The sequence below is a fragment of the Dermacentor albipictus genome, unplaced genomic scaffold (genome assembly GCF_038994185.2).
Source record: "Dermacentor albipictus isolate Rhodes 1998 colony unplaced genomic scaffold, USDA_Dalb.pri_finalv2 scaffold_445, whole genome shotgun sequence".
In the NCBI taxonomy this organism is placed as follows: domain Eukaryota; kingdom Metazoa; phylum Arthropoda; class Arachnida; order Ixodida; family Ixodidae; genus Dermacentor; species Dermacentor albipictus.
This window is the reverse complement of record NW_027225999.1, coordinates 3,022-12,500: the sequence shown is the minus strand read 5'-3', so window position 1 is coordinate 12,500 and position 9,479 is coordinate 3,022. Positions and strand designations below refer to the sequence as shown.

At 57.9% G+C, this 9,479-nt stretch overlaps 3 non-coding genes across 3 annotated transcripts; 1 reads left to right on the top strand and 2 right to left on the bottom strand.

Annotated features, from left to right (window-relative positions):
* Positions 1 to 310: 310 nt before the first annotated feature.
* Positions 311 to 463, bottom strand: LOC139053980 (5.8S ribosomal RNA). The gene has a single exon (XR_011510938.1). It is a non-coding gene; the product is annotated as a 5.8S ribosomal RNA (ribosomal RNA).
* Positions 464 to 1,700: 1,237 nt separating this feature from the next.
* On the bottom strand, positions 1,701 to 3,515 carry LOC139053983 (small subunit ribosomal RNA). Its single transcript, XR_011510941.1, has one exon. It is a non-coding gene; the product is annotated as a small subunit ribosomal RNA (ribosomal RNA).
* A 5,358-nt stretch (positions 3,516 to 8,873) lies between these two features.
* On the top strand, positions 8,874 to 9,064 carry LOC139053982 (U2 spliceosomal RNA). Its single transcript, XR_011510940.1, has one exon. It is a non-coding gene; the product is annotated as a U2 spliceosomal RNA (small nuclear RNA).
* Positions 9,065 to 9,479: the final 415 nt, after the last annotated feature.

Below are 9,479 nucleotides of genomic sequence, written 5' to 3'. Positions count from 1 at the left end.
CTCTCGCAAAGGTGCGCGCTACAAGGCAACAGACGTTCGCGCCTCGAGCTTGGACCGCTCTTTCCCTGCAGGTATCCGACTCCATCCTGCGGCGGTCTTGCCAGAGGCGCGCACTCGTCACGCTGCAGTAGTAATGCCTCGTTTCCGTCTCTTCGAAGATTTGGCACGACGGCTCGCCACCGTCTCCTTCTCGTGAGGTTGCTGGCGCGTGGCTTCAGCGCTCAACGTACTGTCCATGATGCCGACGCGGTCAAAACGAGTCGACGGACGCACGTTCCCTGTGCGCCGAAGGCTCTCTTGATATGTGATCCGACCCTCAGACAGACGAAGCCAAGGGAAGACCCAAGGCCGCAATGTGCGTTCAAAGAATCAGTGCTCAGTGTGTCCTGCAATTCACACCAAGTCTCGCAGCTGGCTGCGTTCTTCATCGACCCGAGAACCGAGTGATCCACCGCTTAGAGTCGTGAAAAATAGTTTGTTCAATTCAGTACAGTACAACCAGTGTTTCAGGCACGTGGCGTCTCCCTGTGTGTGGTTTCGAAGAGCGCCTTTCGGCGTGCGCTACTCCTGTTTCGCTCTTTCGTTCGGCGGTCACGCGTTTCCGCATGACCGCTGCTGATCCAACAGCCTACTCGAGACGAAAGACAAGAGCTTGGCGCGCGCGTACTCGCGCAGCTCTCCAAAGCCACTCGGCCAGTGCCAGGGACGGCTCTCTGCGCCGGAGCCACAACAAGTCTACTTGAGGCGGAAGACGAAGCCAGCAAGGGCCTGGCCGCAAGTGCGTTCGAATACGGGATTACAGTCCCTCGTCTGTCCGTACTTCCTCTTTCGACGTGCGGCGCCTTCCCAAAGCGCACAAGTCCGCAAACCGCAGAACGCTTCCGACGTAGCAAAGCCGCGTTTCCTTCGGTACTTCGCAGCAACGCCGCCTTTCCCTCGGCGGCGGGCAAATAGCCTGCAGACGTCGTCGCATTGAACCGCGAACTCGACACCTCGCGCGTCACGAGCGGGAGCCGACCGGCAGCCTCCGGCCCTTTCGGGCGCGGTGGAATTTGCCGCGGAGGACGGGAGAGTGCTTTAGGCCACGGTTCCTTCCGTACTTGGCAGCCGCACCCTCAATACCGCCGGTTCCATGACCGACCGAGCGCCGCACCGTTCCTTTAGTACTTGGGCAGCAACAAAGTCGGGTCGTTACTCCACACTCGCCGCAGGAAGCGACCGGCAGCCGCCAGCCTTTTCAGACTCGGCAGCGTTTGCCGCGGAGGACGGGAGAGCGCTCGCACCACGGTTCCGTGTGTACTAAGCGGCAGCGGCATTAGCTCTCGACCGTCAGTTCCTTGACCGACCGCACGCTTCGCCGTTCCCCTCGTACTGGGCAAGAGCAGCAGGTCGGGTCGTCTTACTCCCATTCCGCGCAAGAGTGCCGAGGCGGACTTCAGAAAGCCCACCCAACAGTGTGCGTTACGCCGTTTCTACCCGCGGGCGCGGCCAAGCCAACCGTCCAAGGTTGCAGCCGGCGTCCACTGGGCGCAACAAATTTGGCACGGGGCGCCCTTCGAAATTCGGGCAATCCCCGGCATGTTCGGGTATAGCCGTCCCCGCGTCCAAGCGGGGCCAGCGGCGGAAAGCGTCGGGCGCAGCGAGCTGCTTCACCCACACGGGGTAGAAACAATGGCGCTCGTCACCCTCGAACAATCCGGTAATGATCCTTCCGCAGGTTCACCTACGGAAACCTTGTTACGACTTTTACTTCCTCTAAATGATCAAGTTTGGTCATCTTTCCAACAGACCGGCGCAACCGAAAGGCCGCGCCGGACATCGGTCCGAAGACCTCACTAAATCATTCAATCGGTAGTAGCGACGGGCGGTGTGTACAAAGGGCAGGGACGTAATCAACGCGAGCTTATGACTCGCGCTTACTGGGAATTCCTCGTTCAAGGGGAACAATTGCAAGCCCCTATCCCAATCACGAAAGAAGTTCCACGGGTTACCCAGTCTTTTCAGACAGGGATAAAGACACGCTGCTTCCTTCAGTGTAGCGCGCGTGCGGCCCCGGACATCTAAGGGCATCACAGACCTGTTATTGCTCTGTTTCGTGCGGCTAGGAGCCGCTTGTCCCTCTAAGAAGGTTGTAAGGTGCTGGGAACCCCGCACCTATTTAATAGGCTAGAGTCTCGTTCGTTATCGGAATTAACCAGACAAATCGCTCCACCAACTAAGAACGGCCATGCACCACCATCCACCGAATCAAGAAAGAGCTCTCAATCTGTCAATCCTCCCAGTGTCCGGGCCGGGTAAGTTTTCCCGTGTTGAGTCAAATTAAGCCGCAGGCTCCACTCCTGGTGGTGCCCTTCCGTCAATTCCTTTAAGTTTCAGCTTTGCAACCATACTTCCCCCGGAACCCAAACACTTTGGTTTCCCGGAAGCTGCCCGCCGAGTCATTTGAGTAACTCAGGCGGATCGCTGGTTGGCATCGTTTATGGTCAGAACTAGGGCGGTATCTGATCGCCTTCGAACCTCTGACTTTCGTTCTTGATCAAAGAAAACATTCTTGGCAAATGCTTTCGCAGTAGTTCGTCTTGCGACGGTCCAAGAATTTCACCTCTAGCGCCGCAATACGAATGCCCCCGTCTGTCCCTCTTAATCATTACCTCGTATTCCAAAAACCAACAGAACAGAAACGAGGTCTTGTTCTATTATTCCATGCAAGTTTATTCAGGCGACTCGCCTGCGTTGAGCACTCTAATTTTTTCAAAGTAAAAGCACCGGCCTTCTCGAGGCACACAATGAAGTGCACCAAGAAAGGACCGGCATGATGTTCAGTCCGAGCCGTCGCATCGGGTAGATGCACTACTCGTCTGGAACTGAGATCCAACTACGAGCTTTTTAACCGCAGCAGCTTTAGTATACGCTATTGGAGCTGGAATTACCGCGGCTGCTGGCACCAGACTTGCCCTCCAATTGATCCTCGTTAAAGGATTTAGAGTGTACTCATTTCAATTACGGGGCCTCAAAAGAGTCCCGTATTGTTATTTTTCGTCACTACCTCCCCGTGCCGGGAGTGGGTAATTTGCGCGCCTGCTGCCTTCCTTGGATGTGGTAGCCGTTTCTCAGGCTCCCTCTCCGGAATCGAACCCTGATTCTCCGTTACCCGTAACAACCATGGTAAGCAAGTAACCTACCATCGAAAGTTGATAAGGCAGACACTTGAAAGAAACGTCGCCGGCTCGTGGCCATGCGATCAGCACAAAGTTATCCAGAGTCACCACACAATACGGGCCGAAACCCGATCGATCTTGGTCTAATAAAAGCACCCGTCGCCCAAAGGGCTTCAGGCTCACTGCATGTATTAGCTCTAGAATTGCCACAGTTATCCAAGTAGGAAGAAACGATCTAAGGAACCATAACTGATTTAATGAGCCATTCGCGGTTTCGCCTTATTTCGGCATGTACTTAGACATGCATGGCTTAATCTTTGAGACAAGCATATGATTACTGGCAGGATCAACCAGGTAATCGTTCAACTGCGCGTCCCGCCTGTCAAGCAGGCCGGACGCCGTTTTTGCGATGCCGAGGCCACCTTCAGGCGCCCCAGCACGCTTCGTTCTTGCAAAGAGTAGCACTTTGCACAGTCCGAGACGACGGCGTTCGAGCTCGCTACGGCGCCCTCCCCGAAGGGCCGGGTATCGCCACGCGGCAAGAAGCACGCAACATTCTCGATAGACTGGTTGTGTCGACTCGATCACGGCTTGCGGTTTCTCTTGAGCCCGCAGCACAGGTGGACCGACCGACACTTGCAACGTAGCCGAGACGGCAAAGCCGCCAGGCGACGGGTCACGCCCGCGCCTTCGGCGCTTTCGCATTTGACTCGTCCGAGGACGATGCGGAACACAACTCGATATCGTGGAGAAAGCGTCGTCCGACAACCAGCCCCTAACGCATCAAGCGGATGAGGCTGCAGACGTCAGCTGTGGGATCCACGGGAGCGATACCGGGGACACGCTTGACGGGCACGAAGCCCGCCGCATATCAAACACCCAGGTCGCTTTTGGGGGCGACTGCTCTCTGGGACCCCCATATAATAGCAGCGATAAGTTCCCAAATCTCCATGGGGCCGTACTCGTGCCACTTTCGACGAGCGTTTGGCGAAAATCGTGCCGCCTCGCAGCGCCGCGAGCGAGATGGAAAGCTTACGTCGGCAGCGCAATGCCGAAGTCGTGAAAGCGCAGCGCGTCGACCGAATGCGCGAACGGCAATCTCTCGCCTATGGACAGCGCGGTTTCCAGAACAATCGCCTTTCTGTGCCCCTACGGGGCCGCACGCTAGCGCGGCCCTTTCGCCGTTTCCGAGCACGAGTGCGACCGGCGCGGGCGGCGTGCTCGACACCCCGGCTGACGCCGTTTCGGACTTTGTCTCTTCGCGCGCTCGCGCCAACGCCGCGGCAAAACGACGACCTCTGCGCGGTTCTTTCCCGGTTCCCGGCGTGCTATAGTGCAGCCAGCCGGACGGTGGCGACGACTCAGTCGCGGCCGTGCGGTGGCTTGTACGCCAAAGTTGCGTGACGGGCGTCGAGCTCCCGCCGCGGCCCGGCTCAGGTGGTTTCGGACTTCTGTCTCTTCCGAGCGCTCGCGTCGTCGTGGGCACGATTCTCGAGTGCGGAGCGGTGCGCGGACACCACCACGAACACGCGCAAGCCGAAAACGGCACTACGGTACAACGTCGGCCAGGGCGGTACGGCCCCCTTATATGAGCAGCGATAAGTGACCAGATCTCCACGGGGCCGTACTCGTGCGACAAGGCGGCGTACTGCGCCGAGCCGAGCGCCAATATTTGGCCTTGGCACGGCCGATTTGAGCTCTCGCGATCGCCGCGGTACCGCCGCTCACCGATTCAAGGCACGCTAGCGCGGCCCCTTCGCCATTTTTCGAGTAAGAGTGCGAAAAGCGCGCGCGGCGTGCTCGTCGCCCCGGCTGACGTAGTCTCGGACTTAGTCTCGCTCACGCCGCCCCGGCTGACGTCGTCTCGGACTTAGTCGCGCTCACACCGCCCCGGCTCACGTGGTTTCGGACTTCCGTCTCTTCCGAGCGCTCGCGTCGTCGTGGGCACGATTCTCGAGTGCGGAGCGGTGCGCGGACACCACCACGAACACGCGCAAGCCGAAAATGGCACTACGGTACAACGTCGGCCAGGGCGGTACGGCCCCCTTATATGAGCAGCGATAAGTGACCAGATCTCCACGGGGCCGTACTCGTGCGACAAGGCGGCGTACTGCGCCGAGCCGAGCGCCAATATTTGGCCTTGGCACGGCCGATTTGAGCTCTCGCGATCGCCGCGGTACCGCCGCTCACCGATTCAAGGCACGCTAGCGCGGCCCCTTCGCCATTTTTCGAGTAAGAGTGCGAAAAGCGCGCGCGGCGTGCTCGTCGCCCCGGCTGACGTAGTCTCGGACTTAGTCTCGCTCACGCCGCCCCGGCTGACGTCGTCTCGGACTTAGTCGCGCTCACACCGCCCCGGCTCACGTGGTTTCGGACTTTCGTCTCTTCCGAGCGCTCGCGTCGTCGTGGGCACGATTCTCGAGTGCGGAGCGGTGCGCGGACACCACCACGAACACGCGCAAGCCGAAAACGGCACTACGGTACAACGTCGGCCAGGGCGGTACGGCCCCTTATAAGAGCAGCGATAAGTGACCAGACCTCCACGGGGCCGTACTCGTGCGACAAGGCGGCGTACTGCGCCGAGCCGAGCGCCAATATTTGGCTTTGGCACGGCCGATTTGAGCTCTCGCGATCGCCGCGGTACCGCCGCTCACCGATTCAAGGCACGCTAGCGCGGCCCCTTCGCCATTTTTCGAGTAAGAGTGGGAAAAGCGCGCGCGGCGTGCTCGACGCCCCGGCTGACGTCGTCTCGGACTTGGTCGACGCCCCGGCTGACGTAGTCTCGGACTTAGTCTCGCTCACGCCGCCCCGGCTGACGTCGTCTCGGACTTAGTCGCGCTCACACCGCCCCGGCTCACGTGGTTTCGGACTTTCGTCTCTTCCGAGCGCTCGCGTCGTCGTGGGCACGATTCTCGAGTGCGGAGCGGTGCGCGGACACCACCACGAACACGCGCAAGCCGAAAACGGCACTACGGTACAACGTCGGCCAGGGCGGTACGGCCCCTTATAAGAGCAGCGATAAGTGACCAGACCTCCACGGGGCCGTACTCGTGCGACAAGGCGGCGTACTGCGCCGAGCCGAGCGCCAATATTTGGCTTTGGCACGGCCGATTTGAGCTCTCGCGATCGCCGCGGTACCGCCGCTCACCGATTCAAGGCACGCTAGCGCGGCCCCTTCGCCATTTTTCGAGTAAGAGTGGGAAAAGCGCGCGCGGCGTGCTCGACGCCCCGGCTGACGTCGTCTCGGACTTGGTCGACGCCCCGGCTGACGTAGTCTCGGACTTAGTCTCGCTCACGCCGCCCCGGCTGACGTCGTCTCGGACTTAGTCGCGCTCACACCGCCCCGGCTCACGTGGTTTCGGACTTGCGTCTCTTCCGAGCGCTCGCGTCGTCGTGGGCACGATTCTCGAGTGCGGAGCGGTGCGCGGACACCACCACGAACACGCGCAAGCCGAAAACGGCACTACGGTACAACGTCGGCCAGGGCGGTACGGCCCCTTATAAGAGCAGCGATAAGTGACCAGACCTCCACGGGGCCGTACTCGTGCGACAAGGCGGCGTACTGCGCCGAGCCGAGCGCCAATATTTGGCCTTGGCACGGCCGATTTGAGCTCTCGCGATCGCCGCGGTACCGCCGCTCACCGATTCAAGGCACGCTAGCGCGGCCCCTTCGCCATTTTTCGAGTAAGAGTGGGAAAAGCGACCGCGGCGTGCTCGACGCCCCGGCTGACGTCGTCTCGGACTTAGTCGACGCCCCGGCTGACGTAGTCTCGGACTTGGTCTCGCTCACGCCGCCCCGGCTGACGTAGTCTCGGACTTGGTCTCGCTCACGCCGCCCCGGCTGACGTCGTCTCGGACTTAGTCGCGCTCACACCGCCCCGGCTCACGTGGCTTCGGACTTGGTCTCTTCGAGCGCTCGCAGCCAGGTCGGGGCCGACGCCGACGTCTGCGTGGGGCTTCAACGATTCCCGGCGCGACGCAATGCAACTGCGCGCAGGATGCCAGCGACTCCGCCGTGGCCGTGCGGCGGTGTACACGCAGAAGTTTCGTGAAGGGGTATCGAGCTCCCGCCGCCCCGGCGGACGTGGTTTCGGACTTTAGCGCTCGCAGCGATCTCGCGGCGATCGCTGACGTCTGCGCGGTTTCAGGTGTGCTACGATGCAGCAGTCTGCCGCACGACAATTTACGGAAGCGAGTGCATTCCGCCCCGGCGGACGCGGCAGCGGACTTTGTGCCTGCGGGAGTGCTCTTGTTGCTGTAAAATTTGAACGGGTGCAGCTGCGCGAAGCAAGTGTACACATTTTCTCTCTCTCTCTCTCTCTCTCTGCCTCTGAGGCGACTGTAATTTTAATTTAAATGCAATTGGAGGCGGGAGCAACCTGATGAGAGTAGGCGGACTTCGGCACACCTTGTAGTTTAGAAATTGTTTTCAAGCTTTGAGGACATACACAATCGCGCCATCTGCTTTCCCCGTCTCTTTGGCACTTCATAGTGTGTGCAGCATGCTCTGCATTCCAAAGAAACGCGCCTGTTTCTCCCCCTCTCTCACGTTCTTCTTGTCTTTCTTGCTGCTCTTGTGAGAAGTTGCTATGCTCTTTACTCGCTGTAAAATAGAATGCTTGCGCGAGCCAACAACTTGCGTGTCTTTCTTTTTTTTTGTTGTTGTTGTTTTTTTCTCTCTTCCCAAGACGTTTCTGCCATTATTCACTAGCTCTCGTTCTTAGTATGCAACGGAGCGTTAGCTCGCGCCATCTACCTTTCTTTCTGTATGGCGAAGGCCGTAGGTTTTCCTAGTTCCGCACACAGATGGCGCGGATGCGTTTTCGCGCCAGTTTCGAACGACCTCGCTGTACACATGTTTCTCATTTAAAAGTTTCAAAGGGGCTTGCGAAAGGGCGTGGTCCTTTTTTCTTGCGCAAGGCTGAGCTTTCCAGCTGTGCTTAAGCTATGCTAGCATGTGTGCGTATGTGTGTGTGTGTGTGTGTGTGTGTGTGTGTGTGTGTGTGCGTGCGCGCGCGCGCGTGCGTGCGCGTGCATATGTGTGCGTGTGTGTGTATACACGCACACGGTAAAGATGATGGGGTAGCGCTATTTCTTTCTTTCTTTCTTTCTTTTTTAACAACACCTGTGCTCCACATGGCGATCTTCCTGCCCTCTATGTTTCCGGTTGGAAGGAGTGCGCAGCCTTTTCTATATTTATTTATTTTTTTTTTTTCATTCTCTTTCATTCGTACATGAGGCGCGCTACCTAATTCTAGCGGTCGAATCGACACGTTGCAATCCGTCCCGGCCTGTGCCGTATGAAAACTTTCAGTGGGCCTTGCGGTAAATAAAAGGAAATGAGGGAAATGCGCGTAGTGTATTACACTTGCGCACGGGCTTGAAACGAAGGCCTCAAAGAAAGCCGCCTTGAGCGGTCGCATTCAGACGGAAGTAAGCATTCCCCTTGCGCGTGTTTTCCGCTCGCCTGTTCCGTTTTCTACGAGGTTGCCTTCGTTGGTTTTGCCTTGCGAACAAGCTTGCGCTCGGGTCTCGTTTCTACGCGACGGCGTTTCGTTAACAGTGAAAGACTGAGGCGTCGCGAGTTGATTCGCGAGATAGAGAGCATAGAGTCTCTAGACGGGCTGGGTTTTATAAGATTGCCCACGCTGTTGCTGAGGTTACCAATGTCGCCAGGGCACCCACAAGGCAGTGGTACAATGGAGTGAAGTGAAAGACATCGCTTCTCGGCCTTTTGGCTAAGATCAAAGTGTAGTATCTGTTCTTATCAGCTTAATATCTGATACGGGTTCTATATGGACCCACGATATTAAACCTATTTTTGGAAGTTGGCGGAGTGCTTGAAGCCTGCTTCACCTCCGCCGCAGGTCGGCCGGTATTGCACTACCTCCGGGATCGGCCCCCGCTCACTTAGGTGAGACTTCATTCAATCAAAATGAAGAACACAAGCTCGAAGCGAGCACTCACGTGACACGCACCATTCCCATACTATACGCAACGATGCCGGTGTTTCTGAACGATTGTCTGCTGTAATGAGCCACTTGGGGGGGGGGGGGGGGAAGGGTGATTAGCCGTGGGTTTTGCAATCAATGTAAGTCCCACTCAAAGCCAACACTGCATTTTGGAGTTCACTATCGCTTTGATCCGTAAACGACAGCAAGCTCGCCCTGCGAAAATCCGCTGCCCTAGTGGAAGAAAGGTTCCCTATGAAACAAAAATGGAGTGCCCGATTTCCGGCAACATTTTCGCTGCAGTGGGACCGAGCGCCTCGAAAACAAACTTGTCGTATGGCCAAGTGTGGCGAAATATATTCAAGGGTTCAGA